The sequence below is a fragment of the Lethenteron reissneri genome, chromosome 22 (assembly GCF_015708825.2).
Source record: "Lethenteron reissneri isolate LAM-NWPU_2019-01 chromosome 22, ASM1570882v1, whole genome shotgun sequence".
NCBI lineage: Eukaryota > Metazoa > Chordata > Hyperoartia > Petromyzontiformes > Petromyzontidae > Lethenteron > Lethenteron reissneri.
Window position 1 is genome coordinate 12,025,629 of NC_083800.1, and position 15,575 is coordinate 12,041,203.

Sequence of the window (15,575 nt, forward strand, 5' to 3'; positions counted from 1 at the left end):
GATGTTGCCAATACTGTATATGTTAGAAGCCACGCCGCCTCTGTGTGTACGCTTGTTAGTACAGTCCATCCATCCTACGCCTGGCAGTCTGAGTGTTTGTGTCTCTGTAACAGCTGCCTGTGGGGAGCGGTGGTGCAACAATTAGCGCGCTGCGCTATGAAACCGGCGACCAGAGTTCAATTCCCGCTCACGGCCAACACCAGTTAGGATTATCGGATTTGGTCCTGGGCCTCCCCTAGGTCGACTCAGCCTCAAATTAGTACCTGGTTGCGGTGTGTAAACACCACGACTAGGGAGACAAAGGTGGTCGGGCGTAGTGCTGGTCACCCACCCCCTCGCGTGCTGTGCCAACCTTCATAGGTGCTCGCTAACAGCACTTGCCCTAAGTCTGTTAAGACTGTACGGGCGATCTTTGTCTTTTTTGTGTCTATGTAACAGCTGCCTGTCTGTCACGTTATCTTCCCGTCACTGATGTGTGTCTTTCTATATACGCATCTGCCCATGTGTTTACACTTGTATATCCACATTTTGCAATTTTCCTCTCTGCCCATCAGTATGTATGGTCACTTGCCTGTACAGACTTGAAGGACCAATTTAATCAATTCAATTACATGTTCTGCACTGTATTCAATCTGATGACAGCTCAGAGCCACGCTGTAGCCATTTTTGCGTGTGGGAACTGATATTTTTGGCAATTTATCAGTCGGTAATTTAAAATGTAACCGATGAGATCATACAAAGTGCATTATGTTTACAAAGTCCATTATAATGGCTATACAAGTCATTTATCCTGCCTTGGTGTAATGGTTGGCACATCTCACTTGCAATGCAGACGTCAACCAGGTCGATTCCACTCTGCCCCGCCCTCTGTCCACCCAGCAGCACAAAACGGGTACAACCGCAGTTAGTCGATCGGCAAAGTATGCGTGTGGTGGAGTAAAGTGTGGGCACCCCCACCTCTTCCAAGGCGTCTGTCCAGTTATCGACATAGTAAGATAAAAAAACACCTCGAGAGGAGCTCTCTATAAGTACCTCCAGATAGAGAAAGGCTATTCTGCCAGTGGTGAGCATAGGCAAGCAATTGCAGGGCCTGCACCTTTATCTTCCTCATTTGCAGTAACATCTCGCCGCAGTGGCGAGATGTTAACTACCTCGCCTTGTATACAGGATGGCGTGGGTTCGATCCTGACCCTGATGCCTGTATATTTACGCGATCTAACCCAATAAAAATTACGGGTGTATATTTGGAGTTTGTATGTTCTCCCCTTGGTAGCATGGATTATTGTCTGGGTCCTCCGGTTTTCCCCTCCACATTTAGAAGCATGCATTGAGAGTATTTGGCTGCTGTAAATTTCCACATAAGCCAATTCGTTGAGCTATCATTAGTGATAGCCAGGTTGCTTCTTAAAAAGCGCTTTATAGCTCAGTAGGCCTTATCCGGTCAAATAAAATAAAAAGTTTAGTTTAGTGTCAGAAATTGGCAGGTGGCTGCCTGAGCCAATCCGAAGCTCCGTCCGTACTGGCGCCGCCTCAGACACTGCCCAACAAGGCTCTCTAACTGGGCTTCAAACCCCTTTCAAATCGACGGGGTATGAAAGCATCCATCTTAAAGTGCCCTCCTTAATACAATCCCATTCCTGAGTGATCAGATATGGTGCTCCTTTGGCTGTGGTACAAGCAATCAGTAGCCTGTGCACATGAGTTCTGGCATTTCCAGACACGAGCTGATATATTGCCCGTGAGGCAGGATTATGAGAAATAGTCAAGAGTTTGTGGGAACAAGGCACTAAAACCAAATGCATGTACTTGCTAGAACTGCCTGAAATTCAAAATGTTGAAGGATATCTTTTAAAAGTCAGTGCACGCATCAAAGAGTGCTGCTGTCTGTTGATGGTCTCTGAGCTGGTAGGTGTAAATTCCACATTATTATGATGGGGACCAGTCTGCCCAGAGCACAACCACGGTTGACTTTCCCACCAACTGTGCAATCTCGCCACATGTGCTGCTCGTTCTGCCGACTCTTGAGGGATGGGTGGGCCGAGTCAAATCTTGGCGAAAATTGAAGAAAAAAATAATTCCACAATTCGGAGCCTGCTACCCCGCCAACTAAGGAATATCTTGACTAAGTGTTGTTTACGGTGACCATAAATTACAGCAGTTAAAATTACCGTCGGAAGGAAAATCTAATTTGAAATAAAATACGGTCATTACGCATTGTGGTGCAAACAATGAAGACAATTACTGTATGAATTGTCACCCGTGACAAGATGAGATCGGATATGTTCTGCCCCGTTTCAAGGCGAGCGCTTCCTAAATGCGCCCGAGAAGAAACGCAGCGATGAGGATTGAAGTTGGCCGCTCATCGTAGAGCTATTGCAGGCATAGGTTTTGCGTGTCTTGCGCAAACGACGGCAAGTATTTGCATCTGAAAGTCCCTTTCACAGAGAGCAGTTAGTAAATCGTCCCACTTAGCACCGTGGCAGTACATACGTGGAGGTTGCCAACTCTGACTGAAGCTATTCCAGGAGATTTTTGTTGTTTTTCCAAAAGGATGTAATATCATCATACATGGTAGTACTTCTGGATTACATCACATATTGTGTCATTGCCTTGCCAAGGGAAGGAAAAAAACGCAATCAGATGACACGGTTAATGTTTTAATAACAAATAAACTTCTGTACGAATTTTGTACATCGATTATTTTAAGTTATTTTCTTAAAATATCCCATAAAAAATTTCCCAGATTTATTTCAAATCGTCATGGAAAGATCGATGCCAATTCCGGTTGAGACTCCTTTGCCAATCCGGGATGGATAATCAATCCTATGCGTCGTGCTGACATCATTTTGCACATTTACTCCATTGCACGTCCAGTGTGAATGTTCGTATGCACCTGCAGGTCATCTCAGGTAAGTTAACTCGGGACACCCAGGTCAGTATAATCTACTCAGCAAACCTCTGCCACCCTGACATGCCTGCCCTCTCAAAGTGGACCAAAGGTCAGAACAAGGGCAGTTGGACGCTTGGTCATAAACAAGGCCGATTTTACTAACACATTCCTGCGGAGGGAGCTGGTAGTAACGTTGGGTTGCTCGGTCAATGGCCAGGGTCAACGGCGGCGTGGTGTATTCCGCAAATATTCCCTACTGTGAGGGCGGGCACAAGCCGGCGTGAGTAGGTTAAACGTTGAGTTTTATAAGGGCACCACGGGGTGACCAGCCCCTCTCCACCCAGCCCCACCGCCCACCCAGCCCCATCCTCCCCATCCAGCCCCTCTACCACCCTCCCCACCCAGCCCCTCCCCACCCTCCCCACCCAGCCCCTCCCCACCCTCCCCTCCCCACCCAGCCGCTCCCTGCACGACGGACGGACTGGACACAATAATCCCCTGTGGGCTTGTGGAACCAGTGGGTTCCTACCAGTATTATTTAGAATCTGTGGTGAGCGAACTGCGCTACGATACCAGCAACCCGGGTTCAGTTCATCAGCAAGGTGCAGGTTGTATGTGAACCTGGCTTGGGCCTCCCCTAGGTTTACTCTCGCTTAAAGAATTGGGCATTGTGTGTCAATATTAACACTGACGATACAAAGATGGCCACGCCTTTTTGGTCCCAGTGCAGGCAAATGTGTCATTATGTACCTAAAGAGGTATAGATTCGTGATAATTTCCTCATTCTACAGGTATAACATTTAAAAACTAATCAATCAAGTAATGCAATTGAAAGTAAATAATTATATAATTCCACTTTAGTACATTTGTTGTATCTTAAACAACCTTTACATTTCATCACGGCCTATTAAAGCAGCCTCCATTCATTTTAATGGCAATTCAATTAAATCCACGACTGCAATGGCCACAACGAGATGTGAACTGAGCGGACGAAAACTCTGGTCCGAAACAGGCTGTACTCGGAGTGAAAGTGAATGGCGGTCACTCTAACTGACCCTTGGTTTCGATTTAAAGCTTTCGTGACTGCAGGGATTCATCTTCTTGGTTCTTTCGGTAAAGTCACCTCAGGTGAGGACGGCTGCTTGCGTTGTTCCGAAACGTCGTGAGAATTATTTTTATGTTTTATTTTTATTATTTTATTACTTCCCGTCTAAGTGACTTTACCGAAAGAACCAAGAAGATGACCCTTGGTTTTGCAATTCAAGCCGTGGTAGCATTTCAGATGGTTTTTTTTTTCACCATTTAAATGCCCTCTATTCATTTAAGACGCTTACGGAGCTTCCCGTTGCATTTTTAGTACCGCGACAACGTTACTCGAACATAAATCGTTATCACGAATACTACGGTCGGAAGTTAGACCTCGCTAAGAACAAACGCGTGACAGGGACTTTATCGTGTCTCGGTTATGCCACGTCAAATGGAACGGCTTTGCACATTTCCTTCTGCCATTAAATGCCCTGCCCTTTTTTGCTGCTGCTGCTGCTGCTGATGCTGCTGCACAAGAGCTGTAGCAGGGAGCACAGACACAGCAATAATCCCATGCCTCATGGCTCATCTATGTCAGCAGGGGCCCTGCCACCACGCCTCCCTCGTGAAATCACCCAGAGCCGCCTGCTGTGGCTGTCGTGGCGAACGGTGATTTATCCAAGTCACATAAACACGTAGAAACTCACGGCCCTTGCTCGGTGGCCACGTTTGCCGTGGAGCATTAGCATGTGCTATATTTTTTGACATTTTTATAACACTGTACAGTGTGTATGAATTGAACCCAATGGGGTTTTTTTTTCACTTCTGGCAGGCCGTTGACAAAACATTATTTCCTGTCGTGAGAAGGACCACCCAGACATCCGTAATTATATAGACAGGGAAGGGTTTTTTCTCATTTTGCATGTTTTTATTGCCATCGTTTTCATAATTATTATTAATCGGGATATGACGCCAACAGATTTGGTGGTGGGTTTTAATTTTTCGTGAATACCTTCATGAAGATTTTAACAACAAATGAACAGTTGATGATCACACGAAGTAGTGATGGAACTGAATGGGGAAGAGGAATGCCGGCCAATGATAGCGAATGAACGCTTCCATAACTGCAGTTCAATAAACAAATACGAAATGCAGTGAAGTTATATAATAGGCCGGGAGGAAATTTTAAATGGAGTATTATTAATTCCACTATTACAGTGATTTTTTTCACTAAATAAATATTATTTACCAACATCACACTGAATGGAGTGCTAATGTCAAGTGATCCCAATTACGGATTTTGGACGAGTGGCATTATTTTGAAAGCCAGAGGAATGACAGCAAGGTGAGTATGCCCGTATACGTATTCTAACGGGACGAGATAGAAACCAAGGGTTATGTATACAGGTGAGATACAAGAGAAAGGTGGTGGAATAAGTATCTGGATCAGATAGAAGAGTATATCAAGTGAGAGAGAAGGAAATCAGAGTTATATTGTGGGAGAGATGAAAACGAAATGTATGCATTCAGATAAAGGAGCGATGAGAGATGGGTCAGAATTGTATTCAGAGAGACAGAAGAGAAAGATGACCAAAGACTTGTCATTAATGTTAGATAAGAGTGAAGAGATGATGGGAGTTTTTCGACAAGAAAGAATACTTATTCAGAATTTGTTTTTTAAACTGTAGATAAGAATAGTGATATATTCATTATATTATTTATGACATTTTGCAATAACCAGGGCACAGTCATTGAGATAAAATGCTCTTGCAAATAACATCTGGCAACCCGACCTGTGTGTTTTATATATGCCCAACTGCTGATGAAAGCCACACTATCGCGACGGACCCAGCCGTTACGTGTATAAACAAATAGTTGGATGGCATTGGCCTGGAAAAAAAGAAGGCGAATAGGATAGAGATTCTATTCTCGCGTATCGCAATATGTTCAGGAAGCTAAATGCCAATGTCGAGGTCTGGTGGCCACGACCAGAGGAGGGGCTTCATGAGAGAGCTCGTGTCGTCTGGGCGAGTCTCCCGTTGAAGGGGCGGAGACAACAGTCGTTGTACTATATACAGCATATTCTTTGGGTAGATAGGTTCAAAGAAAATAACAAAAAACTACGACGTTTCGATCGCAACACATCGCTTGTGTTGCGATCGACACGTCGTAATCTTTTATTTTGTTATTTTCTTTGAACCTATCTACGTGACTTTACCGAAAGACCCAAAGAATATGAATTCCTGTAGTCGCGAAAGCTTTAAGTCAAGATTTTACAAACAGCAGTTTGAGTTGCATAGTCACAATTGCAGTGCTGTGGCTTGTCATTAATGTTCCTTTTTTGAAAGGAGATGTGTGTTGATGTCCCGATGAGGAGAGAGATGTAACAAGAAGAGTCGCGTCATGTGACGATAAAAGCTGGCATGGAGGGCATCCAAGACGTTTGGAGCGTCAGACAATCAACGTTATGGGTTTTCATCAACGTTGTGGGTTTTTTCATTTTCAAGCGAGCCATACGAAAGAATAAGACGATAAAATATAAATATTAAACTAGCTAATTAACATAACCAATTGACAGTTATCATTGCTGCTGCTAAAATAATACAGTTAAACTTAATTGTAATTAAAAGGAATGCAATAGACTATTCAGCTTGCATTTTATGTAGCAAATCACTATTCATCCGTACAGTAAAAAAAAATGACTGGATATTTGCCAGATACAGTATATATTCCAACCAGCTACTTGGTGTACTCCGATTTAAAATACTACTGCGTGTTACTAAAAGCAAATAATGTGAACCTCAGCATTGTCTTAAAGAACAAGGATGTTTCCCATGGCTCCCCACACAGTGGTTGCTTATTTTAAGTGTAACCACGTACGATAGCCCTAAATAACATTTGCCAATTGATAAAGTGGAAATGTTTCCATCCGTCTGCCAGTGTTTATGGAGGGGGGGGGGGGGGAGAAATCCAGATTTAGATCATCAGAATGGTCTGGTATTTATCAATGGCACATTGCTATCAGCACAGCATGGTGATGTAGCTGAGAGTCAAAGTACACACGATAAAAAAATGATTGCCTATATACCATGAATCTAGGAGCCAAAATTGCTGCCAGCAATTCCCAAAACAAAAGGGGTTCATCCATCTCTGTGTACCACGGAGGTGTGGTTCTGTGTTGTCAGAATGACAACGTCTTGGGGCTGCTTTGCTAAAAATACAAGGGGAGCTTTGTTTTAGACTGGAACAATTTAGATACGGAGGGAGATTAAATATTGCAGTCCTCTAACCAGACATAGAATTGGTATACTCCGTTTAGAGTGCTCACATTGGCATCCATTGCAGAGCAGTCCTGACGAAGCCACAAATTTGAGGGAAATAATAATTTTACCAAGATAATATCCCCGGAATCAGAATAACAAAGCTGTAATGCACTGATGATTCCCAATGAGATATAGTATTATAAAAGGTACTGCACCACGTTTCATGTTTGGTTGTGGAATTTAATATGGCCACACTTGCAGATTATTAATGCAGATTGTGTTTGTTTACGTTTTCAAGCTACAGTGGGGTTTAACCCATGACGCTGAATTCATTAACTTTCTTACAACCTAAGAAATACCAATTTAACATATGAACCTTATGGCGGGACCCCGGGGTCCCGAATAAACGGAGGTCAAAATGGTAATACATTCATCTATTTTTGGCGACTCCGTCCCACCGCGCACATAAACACCGCGACCCTTCTAGCGTGGATCGTTCTGTTGTCGTGTCATGTCCAAGCGCAGCAGCGAGGACGAATTCCCAGAAGAAACAAAACTTTTAAACTTTGTTGAGCGCATCGTGTAGAGCTCGTCGAGACGAATAGATCACCGTGCCGTTCGCCTTCAACAGACATCAAATGACGTCGCAACGCAGTTTATGCGAGAGCCGGGGGCTTATGGGACCACAGGGTCCCGCCGTAACGTTCATTTGTTCGTGTCAGGAACTAAATCTTTGTCTATACTCTTTGGGGCTTTCCCACCTGATGACGGACGCTTGTGTTGCGCCCGAAACGTCGTGATTTATTGCATTTTATACCTACGTGACTTTACCGAAATAACCAAAGAGTATGGGTCACCTGCAGTCACGAAAGCTTCAAATCAAGATTAAATCTTTGTCTGATATTGTGGTGTGTTAAAATGGGGCAAATCCTATGGGTCCCAGTTTCAGGAAATGCTATTTAAGAAGTCATGTCATTTACGATACACATCACTGACAGATCTCGGTTGCAGCTTCAAAACTGTAGACATTAGCATCGCCAGTACTCACCTCCATTGCCATAAAACATTCATTATTTTGTTTAAACAAGAACGCCCAAGAACCATTTGAACATCAGTCTTTCTCTTAAGCACATTGTGTAGCCCTAATTATTGAGAACCCAAAACTGCATTATTATATATTTTTTAAATGTATCCTGTCTATCTGTAATAATGGAATTAATCTCAACGGCCTGTCATCTGGTTAAAGGAACGTGTTAACTGAGAATAAGTGATCAAGAGTGCAAAGAGAAAATATAATAGTCCAAGATTCTTAAAATATAAATATTTACGTTTATTCAACCGCATTTGCACTTAGGCACAATGCAAAAGTCATACGACCACAAATATGCGTTTTAAATGGACGAGAAGTGATTTTTCATTGCAGTTTGGTAAGTACAGTACATATAGCTGCACAATATGCCTGTAGTTAAACGTCATTTGCAATCAGATCCTCTGCACAAACGTGTGGATCGCCAAATTAGCATGCAATCGCTGATGGGGACGTAAAGCGTTTAGGGGCCGTCCATAAATGACGTCACGCACCTAGGGGGGGGGGGTCAGACATTTGTGACGATGTGTGACGAGGGGGTTTGAGAAATGTGACGTCACATCAAAATGCGCAACTTTAAATAAATATAGAATTGTTAGAACGATTGTTATAACAACACTCCTACAACATTAGAGTGCAGCGCCACATTAAAGACGCCCTACAATGACAATAGTTTAAAGGGATTTGAAGCATGTTTTTTTTTCAAAATGGAAATGATTTTTTTTTTGGGGGGGGGGGGCAGAGCTTTGTGACGTCATATTTGAGGGGGGGTCTGACTTTTTGTGACGCCGTGTGACGAGGGGGGGGGGGTCAAAAATCGTCCAAAATCGCGTGACGTCATTTATGGACGGCCCCTTATTAATAAACGAGGTAAACACAATTAACCCCACAAGCACAAACAAACACTCTTCCACTTTCGCTGTCGTTTATCGAGGACCCTAGCAAACACCCCAGGTATTCATCAGCAGATTACAAACGTCCTTCTCCCCCATCCTCCCACTTATGCACAAGCAGCACCCATTAAACGCAGAGCAGCCGCCGGTAGCAGGAGACACACTGTACCAAAAATGCAATTAGTGACAGCAGTCCAAATCGATGAGGTTAATGCAGCAGCGCTGGGAGGAACTTCGTGCTCATGCACCTTTCACAATTTTCCTCGGAGATTGCAAGCTCGTGATGGTTTGGCTCAATGGCTATTCAGTCTCTCTCGTCTCTGTGTGTGAGAGAGAGAGGGAAACACATAATTTTCTGGAGAAACTCCCCACATGTTTACAAAAATTGTAAAAAAAAAATGACACACGTATAGCCATCGCAATCCTGCTTGCTACACTGCCCTCTGCAGGCACTCTTGATGCACAAGAATAAAAGTGCCTTTATATACAACTCGCTCTGCGGACCACGTCGAAGTGCCATTATGCAAAGATGTACTATAACATCTAAACATGCCCTTGTAAACGTGCGCACATGTAGTGTGAGTAGTAATCTAAATACGCCATCGACTTCATACACCAGATTACCTCCCCAATATTGTGTTGTCCGTATACGATGCACTTCAATCACTGGCATGCGCGCGCGCACGTGCAAGCAATCGCACAGCTCAATTAATGGGCATTTCTGCTCTCAAGACGAAAAGCATTACAATTAAAAAAGTGGTGCCTTTGAAAAATATGTGGAGATTATTGCGATATGAGAAGGCGGGGGCGGGGATGGATGGGTGGGTAGGTGGGGATGGGTGGGTGGGTAGGTGGGGATGGGTGGGTGGGTAGGTGGGGATGGGTGGGTGGGTAGGTGGGGGTGGGTGGGTGGGTAGGTGGGGGTGGGTGGGTGGGTAGGTGGGGATGGGTGGGTGGGTAGGTGGGGATGGGTGGGTGGGTAGGTGGGGATGGGTGGGTGGGTAGGGGGGGATGGGTGGGTGGGTAGGTGGGGATGGGTGGGTGGGTAGGTGGGGATGGGTGGGTGGGTAGGTGGGGATGGGTGGGTGGGTAGGTGGGGATGGGTGGGTGGGGATGGAAACAATATCATTTCCCGAGTCAACTGCATACGCCACGGGCTCGCACCAACACAAAGTGACCCCGCGGTATCATCATCATCACCGAGCGAACAAAAGGGGCACGGCGCTAATAGCCTGCGATGGCATCTCTCAACATCAACAACCGCCATTCGCCACTAAGTGGCGGTGACGTCACCACGACGCTTGTGCCAGGCTGGGTGCACTTTGAGGCCACGTGGAGTGTCGAACGCCCGCTGGCAGGAGGTCACCCAGGTGCCACGGGTCGACTGAGATGACTGGTTGATGCACCACCTATGCCCCCTACTGTGCCAACTTGCTGTGCTTTAGCCACCCAACAACAACAACCACCACGTCAACCACTGGCGTGGTGGTGAGCATGACATCCATTCACAAGGGAGATTGTCATCAAATCTTGCGACACAATCGATACTAGATGCATACAATGACACTCAAATAATACTACGGGGGTGTTTTTGTGAATAATTATTCAAGATTTTACGTAATTTTCGGGAAAAGCCATGTTCTTCAATGCTGTTTAATTATATTTTTTTGCACGAGTGCTGGGCATGTCAGCGGAATATCTATTTAACACATTCACGTGTGTGTGTTTAGAACCCACACCGCCAAAAATAGAACGATAAATTATTCAACGACGGGTTGAAAAAAAAAGTAATAAAAAAATACGACCTCTGTTCATTGGTTGTCACTGGTCTGCTCGGAATACAGTAGTCGGTTAAAGACTAAACAAACGAAAGCCCCTCGCAATGTCTCTCACAAATCAGCCAGATCGTGTCCGCTGTAACCAACAGCAGCTGAGTCGAGCGTGGCACGAAATCTGTTGCTATTTTTGGTCCTTAACGCGCGTTTAATTCTCACCAATACACTACATGTGCATTTCACCGTAATTGTATACTGTATTTGGCAATGGTGAAAACGTGCGTTAAATGTAATATGTAACCATTGGTGAAAATTAAATTAACGTTAAGAATCTAGCGTAGCAACAATTATCATGCCCTATATATATACACACACACAATGCTGCCCGTTTCATCCACGCGATTGTTGAAGGAGATGGGAGCCGTGGTGAAGGCGAGCCCAGTTGCCAGACACACTCGCCCTGGATCCATAAACCCACTTTGGGTGAAGAAGGCCTCTCCGTGGCTTACCACGTTGGCCGCACCACGCGTAATAAATCCACGTTGCATTGGGTGGAACGCGAGGCAGTGAACATATTTTAGTTTGTACCCACTGCTGTTTGATTTTCAACATTAATGTATCACGACGTTTCTGTTCTGTGTACGGCTGTTGGCGTATTGCACCTAAACATTTCAAATGTAGTATAACAAAGTAGTATATATTTTTTGAAACACATCATTGACGCAAATATTCAATTGTTTGTTCACATTGTACAAAGACAGTAAGCGTAAGATTCAGTGCACTGGTGTGTTTACATAATTAATTGCCTTAAATGGAATGGATTTATACGTCGATGGTGTACATTAATAGCACGTGAAAGTAACGCCTTCATAAGAATGCCACCTTAAAGAAACACAGACCAATGACACGTACGATGAATGCATTGCACGCGGTAAGACAGTTGGCTATCTCGACCACAGGATGCGTACAATAAAGACTCTTGCACAGGGAAAAAAAAACGAGGTCAAAGTGAGTTGAGCAATGAGGCGGTGATCATCCTGTTCGCAGGCCCGAGCCAGTGGTGGCAATTCCACATTCCTATGACGGGCTGAGTCTATCCAAAGATTAACCACTGTTGACTTCCCCTGCAAAGCGATACCTATTTTATCGACCAGAGGGTGAGAGAAATTAATGGGCTGAGTCAACCACCGGAGCCATGATTTTAAACTCGCATCCCTCCGTTTGTGAACCGCTTGCTCTGACGCTGAACCACCGTACACAGCTCTCTACGTAATTGCAATGCGCTTCAACACGGCGTGCTCGAATATATTTCACGGCACAGTCCTCGCAGATCGGGCGACAGGCGACGGCTGCTGCATCGAGCATTTTAAACAAATCAGCAAGAACTCTTGCGCAAACAGATACACAACTTGCACGTGCAAAGTCAGCCCGCGCGCATTCCATCATTATTAGGCAGAAGCGACACTCATGCATCCCTCTGTCGAATCAACCGCGCCACCCCCCTACAACGGGGGGAAAAAACAACAACACCACCATACTAATCAATATCTCCCTCCGGAGCGAGGTCTCATTCGTATCGGGCAGCGGAGCAGCAGCAGGTCCGGGAGAAGAGATGGCAGAGAGAGAGAGGAGAAATGATGAGATAGACACACATGCAAGCAAGGGTTGCAGCTCATTGACCACGCTGCCTGCGTGTGGCCAGGTGTAGCGGACCTCACCTGTGCATGCTTCCCTGCGCCTCGGAGCACGAGGGGGTGGGTGGGTGGGGAGGGAGGGGCCCGGGGGAGGGAGGGGGGTGGACGGATGCGTGGCCCCTGGCTCCTCGCGGAATCCCGGCTCCTCCGCCTCTGCGCTGAGCCACGGTCGCATCAGCAGCAGCAGCCCCCCGCCGCATCTGCCTCCCCTCTCCTTCCACTGACGTCAGCGACAGCATCACAGCATCCAGTGCTGCACTCACCCCGCTCCCTCTCTCTCCTGACTCTCTCTCTCCCCCTCTCTCCATCCTCTCCCGCCACACGATGCGTGCCGGGCGTGGTGCTGGCCACCAACCAACCCCACCTCGTGTGCCGTGCCGGCCTTTTTCATAGGTGCTACTTGCTAACAGCGATTGCCCCAACAATCTGTTAAGGATAATTTGTCTTTGTATGTATGCGCGTATGTTGAACTTCTTTCGCACCGTACTTAGCCAACCGCGCTAAATCGGATGTGCGGGGGAAGGACAACAAACTACTACGACACGGTAGTTTGAAGAAACGAGTTTTCAATCTGGATGATTTAGAAGTGCACAGCTCTCCCGTGGCTTCCTGATATCGGAAGGAAGAAGCGTTCCAGACGGCCGCAGAGGCGCATCTCAAAGCGCCGCGCGATGCGCTGGTTGACCGCCGTCTTTGTTCGACGGCGAGCAGCCAAAATATAAAAATGCTGCTGCTGCTGCGAGGGATGACCACCGGAGCTCGCGTGACCGACGCTCCTTGACGAGGCCAGCGAGGTGATGTCGTGTGCTTCCTCTGTGGCAAGGAGCAACTTCGTGTGTGCGACCTCATCAATGAACTCGTTCGGCAAGCGGGAGCGAGTGCAGCCGGGCGAGCCCCCAGGCGCAGCACACGGTCGGATCTTGCAGTGCCCGTCTCGACCACGTGCGACGGAGAGCGTTGTGCAACGCTGCAGCGAGCGAGACGGCTCTCTCTCTCTTGCTCTCTCTGCTATGCTCTCTCCCTCTGCTATGCTCACGCTCTCTCTCGCGCGCTCGTTACGCCAGGGGTCGTGCAACCAAAAATGACAAGAATAGCCATTTTTTTTAAATCAGTGAGAGAGAGATAGAAAAAAACAACTCACTACATTTCATAAGCCCCAATGCACGCGAATACTGTAACGTCACCAAGCACTCCTTTCAGGAGCCGCATGCGGCTCGGAAGGCATCCACGTTTTTACAACCCTCTGCGTTTCGCTCTCGTCCTCGCTCTCTCCACCGTGTATTGTTAACAAGGCCTTAATACAGTATCGCGTTTTTTCTGCCCCAATTGCATAATAGACTGTGTGTGTGTAGCTGCCGTGTCGTCTCTCTGTATTCGCAGTCCACTTGCTGTCGATCTCAATTTTATACCGTGTGTGTCCAAGGCTTCACAATTGATATCTTTAGGTTTATGGGTCTCGGCCGTCTAGTGTTCGTGTCGTAATATCCTCGCGTTCGGTGTCTGCTTCGTGTTGAGCGAGACGCGCATCAGAACGAGACACACCAAATACACTCATCCGTGTCTCTCTGCGATGGGTACCATCTTTCTCCCACTCTGTGCCACACTTTTCGACACCCGTTGCCGTGTGTCTTCAGTCTTGGAACGCGTGCCCCCCATCTCTGCATATTAAATCGCACCCGATTTACATATCGCGTCATTTCTATGTATCTGCATATGCAGTGCTCTATACGGGTTAATGCATTATTTATACAAATCGTACAAATATAACATTCGTTAAAATAAATAATTGGTATGGGTGCCCCTATCCACGATGACTCCTCGGGTCAACCTTAGTCCGTCAACCATGTCAGAAGCTGGAGATCCCATTGAATATGGGATGAATATGGGATCGGCGAGCAGAGATTTGCAAGCGGTGTCCCGCTGAAGAATACACAACAATATACTCCAGTGTGCGTGCTATGGTTTTAATCGACCCGTATTTTCGGAACTCGCCGACCCCTTTGCCAGCCCACTTAGTGTCGCTCAGCTGTTTAAAAGCTTCGCAGGGTCCTGAGCTCGCACTAAGTGTAGCTTCATGAAATTATCCAAAATAACCAAGTTAGGGATCTTAAAAGAACATTGCATATCCACCACACAGCCTCTAACTTATTTAATGCACTTGCAGTGTGCCTTTTGTTCCCTCGCTCCACTGCAGTTTGTATTCGACTCCACTGCAGTTGAATATTAATACTTTGCCCTTAAAATTATACATTAGAAAACAAACAAAAAATTGCGTTCGCAAAAACACAGCATAAACGCCGTTCTTCCAAGGTCATCGCAAATTTTAGAGACATGAGCCTGCGACAATAAGCAATGCACATCCACAGATGATTCACCATCATCAGTGCCGGATTATCCTCGTAGCAAAAGTAGCTACAAATGCTACAGGCTCCGCACTTTCAAGGGCCCCGCGCTAAATGCTCTCAAGCTATCAATTCCGGATCAGTGATTCTGCACTTGCTCTATTACTATAGTACTAGACTGCCTTCAACTTGTATGAATGACTGGGTGTTTAAGGTGAGCGATTTGTCGTATTATCTGGCTGTATAGCAAATTAAAAAAATACATTTCCATTACTATGCAAGTAAAAAATGAGTGTTTTAATATGTATATTTTGTGAATTTTAGGCCCCATTATAACATATGCTATAGGCCCTGCACTAGCTTAATCGGGCACTTATCATCGTCATCGTCCTTTCAGTCCTAATTAAGCAGTGAATTATGCTTGGATTATCCCAATACAATCTGTGACAGGACCACTCAGGCATAGCACAAAGATCATTAACCGACTGTCGGACCAAGCGATGTCAGCGAGCACCTCTTAAGGCCAGCATGGCACGTATTCATTTTAAGGCCGAGTCGACCTAGGAGAGGCCCACGAATGGTCAAAATATTCTCCAATGTTATTG

At 45.9% G+C, this 15,575-nt stretch overlaps 1 protein-coding gene across 1 annotated transcript in view; it reads right to left on the minus strand.

Annotated features, from left to right (window-relative positions):
- LOC133345638 (janus kinase and microtubule-interacting protein 3-like) overlaps positions 1-12,717 on the minus strand; it is a 245,526-nt gene extending 232,809 nt beyond the window's left edge. The window contains 1 exon segment of the mRNA XM_061556581.1: positions 12,653-12,717. The gene's annotated coding sequence lies outside the window, so the exon portion shown is untranslated.
- Between the last annotated feature and the right edge of the window lie 2,858 nt (positions 12,718-15,575).